Source organism: Schistocerca serialis, chromosome 7 (genome assembly GCF_023864345.2).
Source record: "Schistocerca serialis cubense isolate TAMUIC-IGC-003099 chromosome 7, iqSchSeri2.2, whole genome shotgun sequence".
In the NCBI taxonomy this organism is placed as follows: Eukaryota; Metazoa; Arthropoda; class Insecta; order Orthoptera; family Acrididae; genus Schistocerca; species Schistocerca serialis.
The window spans coordinates 211,914,492-211,931,596 of record NC_064644.1 but is presented as its reverse complement, the minus strand read 5'-3'; the positions used below and the strand labels follow the sequence as shown (position 1 = coordinate 211,931,596).

At 44.1% G+C, this 17,105-nt stretch overlaps 2 long non-coding RNA genes across 3 annotated transcripts in view; one reads left to right on the top strand and one right to left on the bottom strand.

Annotated features, from left to right (window-relative positions):
* LOC126412562 (uncharacterized) overlaps positions 1–10,737 on the bottom strand; it is a 101,577-nt gene extending 90,840 nt beyond the window's left edge. Inside the window, exon 1 of the long non-coding RNA XR_007575313.1 lies at positions 10,688–10,737. This is a non-coding gene — a long non-coding RNA (uncharacterized LOC126412562). The remainder of the gene's footprint in view (positions 1–10,687) is intronic.
* The window catches only part of LOC126412561 (uncharacterized), a 570,924-nt gene that overhangs the window by 414,354 nt on the left and 139,465 nt on the right, over positions 1–17,105 (top strand). The gene's annotated exons all lie outside the window — the stretch shown is intronic.

Sequence of the window (17,105 nt, the reverse complement as noted above, 5' to 3'; positions counted from 1 at the left end):
GATGAGGAAGTGGCTCTGGTTATTTGCTTCTGTACCAGGTCGGGAGGGTAGTTGCGGGATGCGAAAGCTGTTGTCAGGTTGTTGGTGTAATGCTTCAGGGATTCCAGACTGGAGCAGATTCGTTTGCCACGAAGACCTAGGCTGTAGGGAAGGGACCGTTTGATGTGGAATGGGTGGCAGCTGTCGTAATGGAGGTACTGTTCCTTGTTGGTGGGTTTGATGTGGACGGACGTGTGAAGCTGGCCATTGGACAGGTGGAGGCCAACATCAAGGAAAGAGGCATGGGATTTGGAGTAGGACCAGGCGAATCTGATGGAACCAAAGGAGTTGAGGTTGGAGAGGAAATTCTGGAGTTCTTCTTCACTGTGAGTCCAGATCATGAAGATGTCATCAATAAATCTGTACCAAACTTTGGGTTGGCAGGCCTGGGGAACCAAGAAGGCTTCCTCTAAGCGACCCATGAATAGGTTGGCATACGAAGGGGCCATCCTGGTACCCATGGCTGTTCCCTTTAATTGTTGGTATGTCTGGCCTTCAAAAGTGAAGAAGTTGTGGGTCAGGATGAAGCTGGCTAAGGTAATGAGGAAAGAGGTTTTAGGTAGGGTGGCAGTGATCGGTGTGAAAGGAAGTGCTCCATCACAGCGAGGCCCTGGACGTGCGGGATATTTGTGTATAAGGAAGTGGCAGCAATGGTTACAACGATGGTTTCTGGGGTAACGGATTGGGTAAGGATTCCAGGCGTTCGAGAAAGTCGTTGGTGTCTTTGATGAAGGATGGGAGACTGCACATAATGGGTTGAAGGTGTTGATCTACGTAGGCAGAGATACGTTCTGTGAGGGCTTGGTAACCAGCTACAATGGGGCGGCCGGGATGATTGGGTTTGTGAATTTTAGGAAGAAGGTAGAAGGTAGGGGTGCGGGGTGTCGGTGGGGTCAGGAGGTTGATGGAGTCAGGTGAAAGGTTTTGTAGGGGGCCTAAGGTTCTGAGGATTCCTTGAAGCTCCACCTGGACATAAGGAATGGGATTACCTTGGCAAACTTTGTATGTGGTGTTGTCTGAAAGCTGACGCAGTCCCTCAGCCACATACTCCCGACGATCAAGTACCACGGTCGTGGAACCCTTGTCCGCTGGAAGAATGACGATGGACCGGTCAGCCTTCAGATCACGGATAGGCTGGGCTTCAGCAGTGGTGATGTTGGGAGTAGGATTAAGGTTTCTTAAGAAGGATTGAGAGGCAAGGCTGGAAGTCAGAAATTCCTGGAAGGTTTGGAGAGGGTTATTTTGAGGAAGAGGAGGTGGGTCCCGCTGTGACGGAGGACGGAACTGTTCCAGGCAGGGTTCAATTTGGATAGTGTCTTGGGGAGTTGGATCATTAGGGGTAGGATTAGGATCATTTTTCTTCGTGGCAAAGTGATACTTCCAGCAGAGAGTACGAGTGTAGGACAGTAAATCTTTGACGAGGGCTGTTTGGTTGAATCTGGGAGTGGGGCTGAAGGTGAGGCCTTTGGATAAGACAGAGGTTTCGGATTGGGAGAGAGGTTTGGAGGAAAGGTTAACTACTGAATTAGGGTGTTGTGGTGCCAGATTGTGTTGATTGGAATTTTGAGGTTTTGGAGGGAGTGGAGCTGGAAGTGGGAGACTGAGTAGATGGGAGAGACTGGGTTTGTGTGCAATGAGAGGTGGTTGAGGTTTGCTGGAAAGGTTGTGAAGGGTGAGTGAGTTGCCTTTCCGGAGGTGGGAAACCAGGAGATTGGATAGTTTTTGAGGTGAAGGGTGGCATGCTGTTCTAATTTGCGGTTGGCCTGTAGGAGGATGTTCTGAATAGCCGGTGTGGATGCAGGAGAGGAAAGATTGAGGACTTTTATTAAGGATAGGAGTTGACGGGTGTGTTCATTGGCTGAGTTGATGTGTAGGTGAAGGATTAGGTGGGTGAGGGCAATGGATTGTTCAGTTTGGAACTGGTTGCAGCCAGAGATGGGAACTTTAAGTGTGAGGCGTTTGGGGGTTATGCCAAATGTCAGACAAGCCTGAGAAAATAAAATATGCGAGCGTAATCTGGCTAGGGTGAAGGCATGTTTGCGGAGGGAATGTAAATAAAACTTAATGGGGTCATTGCGGGGGTGTTGTGAGGGTGACATGGTATTAGAAGGTGGAAAGTGTAACATGAGGTTGAAATGAAAATGAGAGATAAAAATATATGGGGAGAGATAAGGGTGAACTAGAAAGTAACTGGAGATCTGGTATGAAAAAAGGCGAAAAAGTGTTGGGCCTGCCAACCCAAAGTTTGGTACAGATTTATTGATGACATCTTCATGATCTGGATTCACAGTGAAGAAGAACTCCAGAATTTCCTCTCCAACCTCAACTCCTTTGGTTCCATCAGATTCACCTGGTCCTACTCCAAATCCCATGCCACTTTCCTTGATGTTGACCTCCACCTGTCCAATGGCCAGCTTCACACGTCCGTCCACATCAAACCCACCAACAAGCAACAGTACCTCCATTACAACAGCTGCCACCCATTCCACATCAAACAGTCCCTTCCCTACAGCCTAGGTCATCGTGGCAAACGAATCTGCTCCAGTCCGGAATCCCTGAAGCATTACACCAACAACCTGACAACAGCTTTCGCATCCCGCAACTACCCTCCCGACCTGGTACAGAAGCAAATAACCCGAGCCACTTCTTCATCCTCTCAAACCCAGAACCTCTCACAGAAGAACCACAAAAGTGCCCCACTTGTGACAGGATACTTTCCGGGACTGGATCAGATTCTGAATGTGGCTCTCCAGCAGGGATACGACTTCCTCAAATCCTGCCCTGAAATGAGATCCATCCTTCATGAAATCCTCCCCACTCCACCAAGAGTGTCTTTCCGCCGTCCACCTAACCTTCTTAACCTCTTAGTTCATCCCTATGAAATCCCCAATCCACCTTCCCTACCCTCTGGCTCCTACCCTTGTTACCACCCCCGGTGTAAAACCTGTCCCATGCACCCTCCCACCACCACCTACTCCAGTCCTGTAACCCGGAAGGTGTACACGATCAAAGGCAGAGCCACGTGTGAAAGCACCCACATGATCTATCAACTGACCTGCCTACACTGTGACGCATTCTATGTGGGAATGACCAGCAACAAACTGTCCATTCGCATGAATGGACACAGGCAGACAGTGTTTGTTGGTAATGAGGATCACCCTGTGGCTAAACATGCCTTGGTGCATGGCCAGCACATCTTGGCACAGTGTTACACCGTCTGGGTTATCTGGATACTTCCCACTAACACCAACCTATCCGAACTCCGGAGATGGGAACTTGCTCTTCAATATATCCTCTCTTCCCGTTATCCACCAGGCCTCAATCTCCACTAATTTCAAGTTGCCGCCACTCATACCTCACCTGTCATTCAACAACATCTTTGCCTCTGCACTTCTGCCTCGACTGACATCTCTGCCCAAACTCTTTGTCTTTAAATATGTCTGCTTGTGTCTGTATATGTGTGGATGGATATGTGTGTGTGTGCGAGTGTATACCCGTCCTTTTTTCCCCCTAAGGTAAGTCTTTCCGCTCCCGGGATTGGAATGACTCCTTACCCTCTCCCTTAAAACCCACATCCTTTCGTCTTTCCCTCTCCTTCCCTCTTTCCTGATGAGGCAACAGTTTGTTGCGAAAGCTTGAATTTTGTGTGTATGTTTGTGTTTGTTTGTGTGTCTGTCAACCTGCCAGCACTTTCATTTGGTAAGTCACATCATCTTTGTTCTTATATATCTATATAGAACCAACTTGGTGCACTACTATGCTATTGGTTTGTTCACTGAAGCAGAAATGTTGGTTAAACCATGAGTGAAGACAATACCACATTAAGCAAGTAACAGCGGATTACCAAATCACAACTGAGGAGAAAACCATGTAGCATAGAGTCGTCACCAGTAGATACACCAGAGAACTTGCTGTAAACATTGGCTGGTTGACAAGTGAGACAGTGGCAGTTTACAGGAGCCCTTAAATGTTCTGTGTATATTTTGCTATACGATCTGCCACTGGCAGATGAATCCTTTCATGCCACACCTATTCTCTTAGTCTACTCACCATGTTCAAAAGCTTTGAGAGTCATAGGACATACAAAAGAAAAACTTTTTATTTATCTTCATTACCTCTTCTTGTTGTTGGCTCCAAGTTATTGTGTCTAGGGGTACAGCCTTGCTGCTGAAAATTTGGTTTAATGTTGTGGGTTCCTGAAAATGAAATAACTGACGAAGAATTATCTGTTGCTATAATTTTCTTTTATTTTTTCCCATTCTTCTAAATCACACTGTCTTTAAAATTTTCTCTTCTCTCACACCACACATTACATTATTAGTGACATGCCTCTGATTCCACCAGAGGCATGCCCACTGTTACTACTACATTCTGCAGTTATTACAATATCCCAAGCGATGTACAAAGCAAAAAAGTTTAAAGACTTTCTTAAAAAAAGAAGAATCTTTGCTAAAATATATCATTATTTTGTAAATGAATACAGAAATAAATTTATTAATTAGTGTTAGATTGTGCTGTTAATAATATGAATTTTAAATATGTCAGAAATTTTGTAATTTTGATTATTTTTAAAAGGAGAGTAATTTTAACCATACGTACAGAGAGTAACAAATTAATTTCTTTTTATACATTTTAGTCTGTAACATAACACATTGAATACAAAATCATATGAAGTTTACTTCAGTTAGACAGCTGATATAATGTTCACCTGCACATGAATCGATAATATACATGGTATCGGATATTTATGTAAAATAAATGTAATGGTAGAGGGGGGTGGCCCATTACAGCGAGAAGATTAGATTAACTATCTGATGAAGCATCAGATATGTAAACAGAATTTTCTGCTCATATCTACCTATGATCATGAAAGATGTGAAGCACAAATTTGGCACCTGGTTAGTGAGGTGCTAAAGATTTCAATCTAAAGTATATTGTTTTGAACACAAGTATCTTGACACAGATACAGATACGAGACAATGAATGGTTATTCATAGCTCCCAAAGTGAGGGATTGACAGTTCCATCTAATGAGTTACTGCTGTTTGATGTCATACTATGCGATACTGGCAAGTTGACATTTCTGGGAAAATGCAGGGCTTCTGGAGCTTCGAACATGTTATGATCAGAACACATGACACATGCCAATATAAGTAGAGATAGCACCTTCTCTAAGCCCCAGTTACATGATGTGCGTAACCTGTACACTTATGCTCCAGTGCCCCCAATCATGCATATCTGTAACCACACACTGGTTCCACTATGGAGGTAATGCTATTAATAGCGATGGCAAAGACAGCCACACTTAGAACGCTACCCTGAGGGACGCCGTTCTCCTGCTCAAAGCGGTCAGACAGAACGTCACCAATTCGGTATCTAAAATATCGTGGCGAGAGGAAATACTGAATAAAAAGCGGAAGACAACCACGAACACCCCATTCGTGAAGCTGCTCCAGGATGAGACGCCTTCAAGTGGTATCGTAGGCTTTCTCGATGTCAAAAAATACACCTAGAAGGTGATGATGGCTTAGGAAAGCTTGTTGTATAGCTGCCTCCAGGAGGGCAAGGTTATCGAAGGTGGAGCGAAACCTCCAGAACCTACATTGAAAGCGACTAAGGAGTTGCCAGGATTCTAACATCCAGACAAGGCAGCAGTTGACCATCCACTCCAACTAGTGAGGGCAACACTACGGTAGCTACTCAGGCTCGTGCGGTCTTTCCCAGGTTTTAAAAAAGGAATTAAAACTGCCTCACGCCTCGCTTCAGGAAAGTGACCCGATGCCCAAATGGCATTAAAAAGTGCGAGGAGGATTTCTTTGTTGCGCATTGTGAGGTGCCATAGCATACTGTAATGGATCCTGTCATGACCAGGGGATGTGTCACAAGCTCCAGACAATGCAGAATCCAGCTCCCACTATAGAAAATTGACAGTTGTAAACTTCATGAGAGGTGGACTGGAAGTCCAGACTACATCTCTCAGCAACGGCTCTATGGTGCTGGAAACCTGGATCCTGACTGGTTGTTGCAGAAACTGTGGCAAAATATACTGCCATAGTCTGGGCAATGTCTCGTGAATCCACGTGGAGAGTGCCGTTATTCATTACAGCAGCCATGGAGCACCTCCCTCCTCTGCCAGAAATTCTCCTGATGGTCTCACACACAATGGAACTTTTGGTGGAATGATTAATAGTGTTCAGGAACTTTTGCCATGACCTCTTCTTGCTCTCACGAATAATGCGGCGACATCTTGCCCTCGCCACCTGAAAGGCTGCAAGATTCTCAGCAGTCGGCTGACACTTGAACCGACGCAGAGCCGCACTCTTGGTCCTGATTGCAGAGCGGCATTCGACACTCCACCAAGGCACAGGTGGCCTCTTCCAGTGGCCTGTGGACCGTGGAATGGATGCTGCAGCGGCGGGGTGGACCGTTTTGGTAATATGATCCACCCACACCTCAACATTCACACAGTGTTTGAACTGGGCCAACTGGCTATAAAGTGTCCAGTCGGCTCCACTGAGCACCCATCGTGGTGGTCTCCTTTTGGGGCTGACGCCACCTGGCAGGTGAATCCAGATTGGGACATGATCACTGCCGTGCAAGTCAGCAACCACTTCCCAGTGAGCACTGGTGGCAAGAGCTGGAGAGCAAACCAAGAGATCACTGGCAGAGAACGACCCAGTCGCTGTGCAGAAATGAGTACTCTGTCCTCCATTGAGCAAGTAGGCACAGGATGACAGGAGAAGCCTCTCAATTGCTCTACCCCTGGGGCAGGTAATTGCAGAGTCCCAAAGTACATTGTGGGCATTAAAATCACCACAAATAATGAATGGCTGGGGGAGCTGTGTAAGAAGGTCGGTGATGGCCACTTCATCAAGTGCGTCATGTGGGGGCAACTAAAGTGAACAGACAGTCAATGGATGACGCACGCACGGACACAGCGACGGCCTGTAAAGTCGTCGTAAGCAAGAGAGGCGAGGAGTGGTAGTCCGTCCTGACGAAAATACCTAAGCCTCCTCTAGCTCTCTCTCCACGCAGGTCATCCTTTTTGTGGAGTGTATAGCCTCGTAGCTCAGGAGAGTATGAGGGACGGAAATAAGTCTCCTGGAGACAGAGACATAGTGGTCTACCCTGAGAGAGTAAACGAAGTTCCTCCACATGCGTCCTGAACCCTTCCGAGTTCCACTGGAGTATGGGAGCCATCTGTGATGGGGGTAGCACCTTCATCTTGTCTCTCTGACGGGGCAGGGAGACCACAGCAGGTGGAGCGGCAGGCATGGGGCGAGATGATTGCCCCATACATACGTCATATTTCATCAACTCTGGGGAAGAGTCAGATGAAGCCTCACGTAAAACAACATCCGCATGGTCAGACGGTTTACCACGGGATTTGAAATGCTGTTGCTGCTGTACGGGAGCTTTCTGCAGTTTGGTGGGCTTTGGGGGAGCCGATGTGGCAGTGGTAATGGCCATACTGGGCCTCAGAACCGCATCAGCTATTGGAGGCGCCAGGGGCTGGCCCAAGTTCGCCACTGTACCCTTGTCTGCCATTCGAGTAGGGGCTACTGGCTCTGAAACACTGGCTGCATTGCAAGTGCACTGACAGCTGCAGGTATTAGTACCAATATTCATCACCTCTGTCTGCATTGAGGCATTGACTTTCGGAGAAGGCTTTTGAACCAGGGATGCAAAAGATGTAGCAAATGTGGGAGGTTGCATCGACTTATAGATCTTCTTGGCCTCACCATATGGGATACGCTGGGTTGTTTTTATTTCCTGGACTTTGTGTTCCTCTAAAAATATTCGGCAGTCCCTATTCCAAACACGGTGGTTTCCAGATCAATTGATACATCTGGCTGGAGACAAGCAACCAACTCCTTCATGAGCAGCCTTACCACAGTTGCCACAAGTCGCTTTGCCTTTACACCCTAACGTGGTATGCCAAAAACACTGGCATTTAAAACAGCGCATTGGGGTCAGGAAATAAGGCCTCACACTAAGGCGTAGGAAGCCAGCTTTAATATGTTCTTCAAGTTTCGTGCTACTGAAGGTCAGAATAAAGGAGTCGGATTTAACAAGATTGCCATCAACCCTCTTCATGATATGTTGGACATCAACGATACCTTCTGGAGCCCACTTATGTTGCAGTTCGTCTTTGGGAATGTTGACTAGATCCTGGCATGTCACAACACCTTTTCTATAATTCAGGGTGCTGTGCAGTTCGGTGTCTATGGCATACTCCCCAAGGCATTTAGCACCTTGGAGGTTAGTTGCTTGCTGGGAAGTGGAAGTTTCCACGAGCAAGGTCCCATTACGCAAACGCTTCACTGATTTTAAGGAGCCACACATGCCCTCCAAACCCATTTGTATATAGAAGGGTGAAACCTTCTCAAAACTACCCTCCTTCCGTTTTACAATGAGAAACATCTTTTCTTTACCAGAATGCATTCTGTTACTAAAGACTTCACTTGTCAAAGATGTGTGGCTGTCAGGGGGACTGACTGCATGAGCCCTCTTCAGAGACTGGGTGTTAGAACCTTCCAGCAGCCCACCCTTTCCGCTGGGAAGAGGAAAAGAGGATTTCGAAGGATCCAGCTCGGTCTCACGAGCAGCTATGGAACTAGAAGTCCACCTAGACAGAGCCCCGTGTGCCTAGGTAAGCCTTATACAACTGGGGTGCGGCAGGTGCCCCAGAGGTTGCCCGCTTGCGACTGTTCCACCCCAACAGCCATGCATCTTATAGGCGTGCAGCACACCATAAGATTGAGGGGTTTTTATAGAGGTTTACCTTCCTCGCAATCCAGGCGGTCATGCCAAGATTACCATTCCCTGCAGCACACAACATTCCACCGCCGCACCATATGGTGGTCACTGAAGCACGTCCGGGTACGATGACAGGAGACTGGTGGCGCTGACCAGTCCCCAGCTCAGGACCTCGGGGTTGCCAAGCCCGTACTCAGTAAAAGAATGCTGAGCCCCTAGGGGCTGTCGCTACCAGATCTAAAATATTTCCATTACGCATTGGCTGTCAATTTAGCTGGCCAAGACAGTTTTCGGATAATGTGTACAAAAGTAATTCACACGACGGCTTGCCTGTACCACCTGTAATGAATCCATAGACATCTCAGTCTATACTACGTAGGTTGAAGTCACCTCTGACTACTATAACATGATCTGGGTACTTCTGCGATACAGAGTGTAGACTCCCATTGAATGATTCTAGAACTGTCACACCCCTCCACAACACTAAAAATGCATTCCGAACACCCAAGCCCCGGTAAAACAGCCCCCAACACCCAGAGACCAACCACAGACTTACCCCTCCCATATTTCCTTTCCCCAAACTGCGACTTGTCCACCTCCACCACAACCCCAGGTCCACCCAACTTACCCCCATACTTAATAAACTCAGAACATACTTTACGACAAAATGAAAACCAGTCAAGCACACTCTTCTCACTCACACCAGTCTCATGCGAGCAAAAAATGAGAGAACTTACAACAAAAGTAGTACATCAACAACACAATGCCACGCATGCCCAACCGAGACTTCTTGTTCCAGGAACCACGACGTATGGAGCGCCACAGATTATCCCTATAGTACTGCCCCATATAACCGTCCCTGGTCTGAGTCGCCGGAACTTTTGCCAATTTCATGCCATGCCCACAAACATCGCACTTCACAACATCCGCTAACAAGCCAAACAGCTGCAGAAATTTAATCAACTCCAACAGACTCCCCTCTGTCATAGCATGCAAGCGCTCACTGTTAATTTTATCCGACATATCCATATCTAACAAGAGCAGCAACAAATTAATTTACTCAAATTAACACACGATCTACAGCGAACAGCACTACAATAACTTTCACACAAAAACACTAAATTGTTAACTCACTGAAAACAATTCCTCTCAACACACAGCCAAACAAGAACAGGCCAGAACAACTAGTAACACCAAACTGAACCCAATACACCACACAACACGAAACCCCTAAACACACCACCAGAGGGCACCACGAACAGCAACACAAAGACACCTACAAACACGCCACACTCACAAACCAAACTCTGCACCGTCATGACGTCACACACCACAACAGCCTTACATCACAGCTCAAAGCCGACGGGTGGGATCGGATACTTCGATCGAACCTTCTGGATCATTACTCCTCCTAGCTATAAGATACATTCCCTTATCTGTTTACAAGATATTTTTATCACTTTTGTAAGTCATGGCCTGTTAGATGATTTCAATTAACTACATGGACTGAACAGATTTCCAATGGGCAGAGATAGCTACACACAAGAACTAAATATAATCAGACAGACTGCCACAGAAAATGGTTACAAAATAAACATTGTTGATGAGATAAACCATAAAATAAAAACACAACTGACACAGAACATGACATATGACTGATAACAACACAACAGAGAACACAAGAGGCACAGAAGATGAAGAAAATGCAAACAACAAGGAAACATGGCACACCATGACATTTGGCAACAAAATAGCACACACAAAAGAAACATCATGAAGGAACAAGATATAAATGTGCCATATAAAACAAACAACACCTGGCAGAAAAGACTAAAAATACCTAACACCACCAAAGACAGATTCAACAAAGTAGGTATATACCAACTAACCTGCAAATACTGTGATTCAGTATACATTGGGCAGACATGCAGAAATTTCTATTTATTTATTTATTTGTCCATATCATTTATTGTTTCAGTATACATATTGTACGCAGCACATTGGACAGAAAATCTTTTTTAGCTATTGGCTTTTCAAACGTCAAACATACACGATTTAAATTTTTGTGACAAATTGAATCTATACAGTTAATAATTACAAAATTCTGAAATACTGAATATTCATAACTTATTTCTACAATTAAAGATACAAATTACATTTTTTCTTGCATAAGATACTGAGAGATTGAATAGTAGCAGTTTTTCACAAGGTAGGCTGTCACAGACTTTTTAAAGCTTTGTAGTTCAGGAAGAGATTTTGTATGCCTTGGTAATATGTTGCAAAATTTGTTCAATCATGATATACACCTTTTTGGCATAATGTTGTGTTACAATGAATAGCATGTATGTCACTGCCGACCTGGTACTGTAATCACGGACACTTTTGTTTTGAGGAAAAAGGTTTTCTTTTCTCAGTATGCTTTTTTTGACTTGCATGACTACTTCCAGTATATAAATGCAGGGAAGGGATAAGATCTTTAAAGAAAGGTTTGCATGGTTTTGTGCTGCTCACTCGTTTCATTATTCTTATAATAGCCTTTTGTTTCCCGAAAACTGTTATGGCTTGGTGTTCATTTCCACAGAAAATGCAAATTCTTACTACATTGCTCATTTTTGCTAGTTTTGAATATAGGGATGTGATATGAGTGCTCCATTTAAGATTCTCCTGGATATGAATCCCAAGAAATTTAGTTTCATTGACAGCACTAATGTTTTGGTTATCTATACATATTACATGTTGTGCTGGATTTTTATTTTGATCAGTGTGAAAATTCATGAGTACGGTTTTTTCGGGATTAACTATTAGCCTGTTTCTGGTAAACCATTCAGACACCTCTTTTTGTAATATCTTTTGCAGATGCAGTGCGATTTTCTTCTTTATTCCCTTCAATCAATAGACTGGCGTCATCTGCAAACAGTACTGGTACAGAATCCCTAATGTGTGATGGGAAATCATTAAAGTAGACCAAAAAAAGAAAGGGACCTAAAATGGAGCCCTGTGGAACACCTTGGCTTAGTCCACATGGTTCTTATATATGTACCTGGAGTTCATTTCCTTCCGTGTACTTAATTTCAGTTACCTGAGAGCGATATTCCAAATCTGATTCAATCCACTGATTTGGCACACCTCTTACACCATACAGGCAACGGCTTGCCACTGTGGATACACTGGTTCCCGTGAGATCACCGAAGTTAAGCGCTGTCGGGCGTGGCCGGCACTTGGATGGGTGACCATCCAGTCCCCATGCGCTGTTGCCATTTTTCGGGGTGCACTCAGCCTTGTGATGCCAATTGAGGAGCTACACGACCGAATAGTAGAGGCTCCGGTCACAGAAAACCATCATAACGACCGGGAGAGCGGTGTGCTGACCATACGCCCCTCCTATCCGCATCCTCCACTTAGGAAGACACGGCGGTCGGATGGTTCCGATGGGCCATTTGTGACTAAAGACGGAGTGCTTTTACACCATACCATTCAAGCTTCCGCCAGAGTATAGCATGATCAATCACATCAAAAGCTTTTGTTAGGTCCAAGAATAAACCTGAGATATTTCTGTGGCTGTCCACTGCATTTAAGACTCGGTTTATCAGATTGAAAGTGGCTGTTTCAATTGATTGCTGTGGTCTGAAGACATGTTGACATTCAGAAATAATATTATTCTTTTCGAAGAATGTACTTAGTTTTGAAAGGAACACTTTTTCAATAATTTTCGAAAACCCTGACTATAGAGACACAGGCCTATAGTTACCCATACATTGCTGATCACCTTTATATAGGGATGTTACTTTCGCCATTTTCAGTTGCTGAGGGAAGAGACCACACGATAAGGATGAATTGCATATGTCCAATAAAGGCGAAAGCATTTGTCTTGCTGTTATTTTTATGATATAATCTGGAATATCATCAATACCAGTTGAATACTTACTCTTCAGTGAATTAATGGTATTTAGGAGCTCTCTTTGGCTTACTGTTTCCGAATAAGATACTCAGATACATTGGATAGATATGCAGAAATTTCTTAATTAGATACTCAGAACATTTACAGGGTGTTTCAAAAATGACCGGTATATTTGAAACGGCAATAAAAACTAAACGAGCAGCGATAGAAATACACCGTTTATTGCAATATGCTTGGGACAACAGTACATTTTCAGGCAGACAAACTTTCGAAATTACAGTAGTTACAATTTTCAACAACAGATGGCGCTGTGGTCTGGGAAACTCTATAGTATGATATTTTCCACATATGCACAATGCGTAGCAATAATATGGCATAGTCTCTGAATGAAATTACCCGAAACCTTTGACAACGTGTCTGGCGGAATGGCTTCACATGCAGATGAGATGTACTGCTTCAGCTGTTCAATTGTTTCTGGATTCTGGCGGCACACCTGGTCTTTCAAGTGTCCCCACAGAAAGAAGTCACAGGGGTTCATGTCTGGCGAATAGGGAGGCCAATCCACGCCGCCTCCTGTATGTTTCAGATAGCCCAAAGCAATCACATGATCATCGAAATATTCATCCAGGAAATTAAAGACGTCGGCCGTGCGATGTGGCCGGGCACCATCTTGCATAAACCACGAGGTGTTCGCAGTGTCGTCTAAGGCAGTTTGTACCGCCACAAATTCACGAAGAATGTCCAGATAGCGTGATGCAGTAATCGTTTTGGATCTGAAAAATGGGCCAATGATTCCTTTGGAAGAAATGGCGGCCCAGACCAGTACTTTTTGAGGATGCAGGGACGATGGGACTGCAACATGGGGCTTTTCAGTTCCCCATATGCGCCAGTTCTGTTTATTGACAAAGCCGTCCAGGTAAAAATAAGCTTCGTCAGTAAACCAAATGCTGCCCACATGCATATCGCCGTCATCAATCCTGTGCACTATATCGTTAGCGAATGTCTCTCGTGCAGCAATGGTAGCGGCGCTGAGGGGTTGCCGCGTTTGAATTTTGTATGGATAGAGGTGTAAACTCTGGCGCATGAGACGATACGTGGACGTTGGCGTCATTTGGACCGCAGCTGCAACACGGCGAACAGAAACCCGAGGCCGCTGTTGGATCACCTGCTGCACTAGCTGCGCGTTGCCCTCTGTGGTTGCCGTACGCGGTCGCCCTACCTTTCCAGCACATTCATCTGTCACGTTTCCAGTCCGTTGAAATTTTTCAAACAGATCCTTTATTGTATCGCTTTTTGGTCCTTTGGTTACATTAAACCTCCGTTGAAAACTTCGTCTTGTTGCAACAACACTGTGTTCTAGCTGGTGGAATTCCAACACCAGAAAAATCCTCTGTTCTAAGGAATAAACCATGTTGTCTACAGCACACTTGCACGTTGTGAACAGCATACGCTTACAGCAGAAAGACGACGTACAGAATGGCGCACCCACAGACTGCGTTGTCTTCTATATCTTTCACATCACATGCAGCGCCATCTGTTGTTGAAAATTGTAACTACTGTAATTTCGAAAGTTTGTCCGCCTGAAAATGTACTGTTGTCCCAAGCATATTGCAACAAGCGGTGTATTTCTATCGCTGCTCGTTTAGTTTTTATTGCTGTTTCAAATATACCGGTCATTTTTGAAACACCCTGTATGACCACTGAAAAGTGACAGCACACTTTCCACGTTTGCAGAGCATCTCATCAAAAACGACTACTCCTTCTGTGTCACCGAGCGTGGTGGCGCAGTGGTTCGACACTGGACTCGCATTCGGGAGGACGACGGTTCAATCCCACGTCCGGCCATCCTGATTTAGGTTTTCCGTGATTTCCCTAAATCACTCCAGGCAAATGCCGGGATGGTTCCTCTGAAAGGGCACGGCCGACTTCCTTCCCCATCCTCCCATAATCCGATGAGACCGATGACCACGCTGTCTGGTCTCCTTCCCCAAAACCAACCAACCAACCATCTGTGTCATAGAAACAGACGTAAATCCTGAAACACAGAAGCCATATGTCACAACTTTTGACAATAGAAGACAATTACTATCTCCACAAGGCTACCACACGGGGCAAAAAGTTATCAATGACCAAACAGTACTATGTAATAAAAGACTATTCACCACTCTAAATGAATTATCCTACAAACACACACACACACACACACACACACACACACACACACACACACACACACAGACGACATTTCAAAGTTCGCGGGCGTCAAAGAAAAACTAAAGATTAAACAAATGAGAAACGACAGCAGGAAGCGCATCAGAGGTGTCGATTTGTGCAGTTGTGCGGAGTGCAGAGAAATGGGTGTGTTCAAGCTACAGCGAAGTAACAGGACGTAGTATTTGCAAACGAACAGGAGAAAATGTGAGTAAATACTATCAAAATGCAAAAGAGAATATATGAAGATGTAAACTACAGGAAATAGTTCGCCTTACCAAAGCTTCACAAAATCTTTGTCGATGCCCACAGGTCCAGATCAATTATACGAAATCGTGTTTGGTATATAAAACAAACTTGTCGCAGCTAAGAACTAGGAATATACGACAACGGTAAGGACAGAAACGAACATATGCCATTAATTTCACCATAATATACAAATTAAAGATTGGATAATAAAATCAATGCGGACGGTTTTCTAACATCCCTCACGTATGCAGATGTCTGGTGTTCTGATTTAGACCTGTGGCTTATTTTGGTGTGCAGCCACAGGACACACTCAGTGTAAAATGAAGGCTAAAGGGCACATATAATTTAAATGATTACAAAATTTGATGCATCATATTCCATAACCTATAATAACTTCTATGTATGTATTTTCAGGAAAGTAGCAAGGAACCCACTGAGGATGCTACAAATGCTGTGACCCATTTTTGGATGATACAGTAAAACACTAATTTGTGTACTTACAAAAAGGTGGACTCATCCTTAATCCATTAATATTTTTCTGCAACCACTGGAACTGAGCTCAAACTCAAATATGATGTAAATAGACCATTGTATTATAGAAGATGAGAAGCAAAAATCTCAGGAATACCTGTATTGCTGCCTTTAAAGCATGTAGTTCTCCAGTTGGACAACTCTGAAGTTGCTGGGCTTAAGACTGATGAACTAAAAGAGGAAATTGTCAACAAATGAAGCCTTCAAAGGATGGTGTACAGGCAAGTGGATCCTGAGTATCCCCTGTGGCTTAGGATCCACTATTTTATGTGTACTAATTATCTAGTTTTACCTATATATTTATTGTAAATAGTGACGAAATAGTGGTAAAAAAATGTGTCGAATAGCAAGTATAGACTGTTGGGTCAGAATTTGTATGAGAAATAATGTTGTGAATGACTGTGCTCCCAGCGCACTTGTGAGAAATACCCCAGCTCACTGTGAGATATACCACAGTGCAGCAAACTAATGTAGACTATGGTGAGAGGTCAATGAAGCTTTCCCCTACAGCCAAACAGAGACTGTGGAGGGCTACTAGTCCTCTACCAACGAGAACTAGGGACACTGAATCCCATTCTTCAAAACCAGATATCTCACAATTATGCCCAAAGTGATAAAATGTAGTGGTAAAATATTGACATGTTTTGTGAAACTATGTATAACTGCTGAAAATAAAGAATGATAACACTCATAATTTTGTGAGATGTGGTCAGAGGTAAAAGTGTAAAATGAGTGTTATGTTGTATAATTTTGTTGACAATGAAGAAAGTTGCCAGCCATAACTTTGTGAGTTTTAGTCACATGATAATGTAAAATGAATGTAAATAAATGGGAATAATAATCCATTGGCACTACTGATGAGGTGACAAGAAAAAATTTTATTGTCTCTGAGGTCAGTGTCTATAATATTTTTACAACGAGTTGGGAGGTGTCACAGAATCCAATATTAAGACATGAAATATCACATTAAGTGTACTTTGTATCTAAGAGCTGCCTTGGGAAGACAGCAAGCGCTGTTGTGCAATCATTTACTCAAAGAGCATCAGTATGGGACGGTCTTTCATTGGCCCTGAGTTTCCTTGAGAATTACACTGAGTTCTGTCTTGGAGCACCCTTTTAGCTGGTTGGTTCTTTACAGGTTTGAGTCCTGCAACTGCCCGCATGAAAGTCGCTATTCAGTTGCATTGATTGAGGTAAACCCTTGTCAGTCAAACATGAAATCCTTACACCCTCTCAGGACAAGACAAATATTGTTTCTTTATGGGTCTCCATCCTATCCTATGGCATTGTTTTGCACAAAAAAAGAGTATAGAATTAAATATAATACATGAGAGATAATTTTATGATCAACATGTGTTTTTTTATTTTGCTGCTGTTGATGATGGTGAGAAGCTGTGTCAGGTTTCTACTGAGAAATC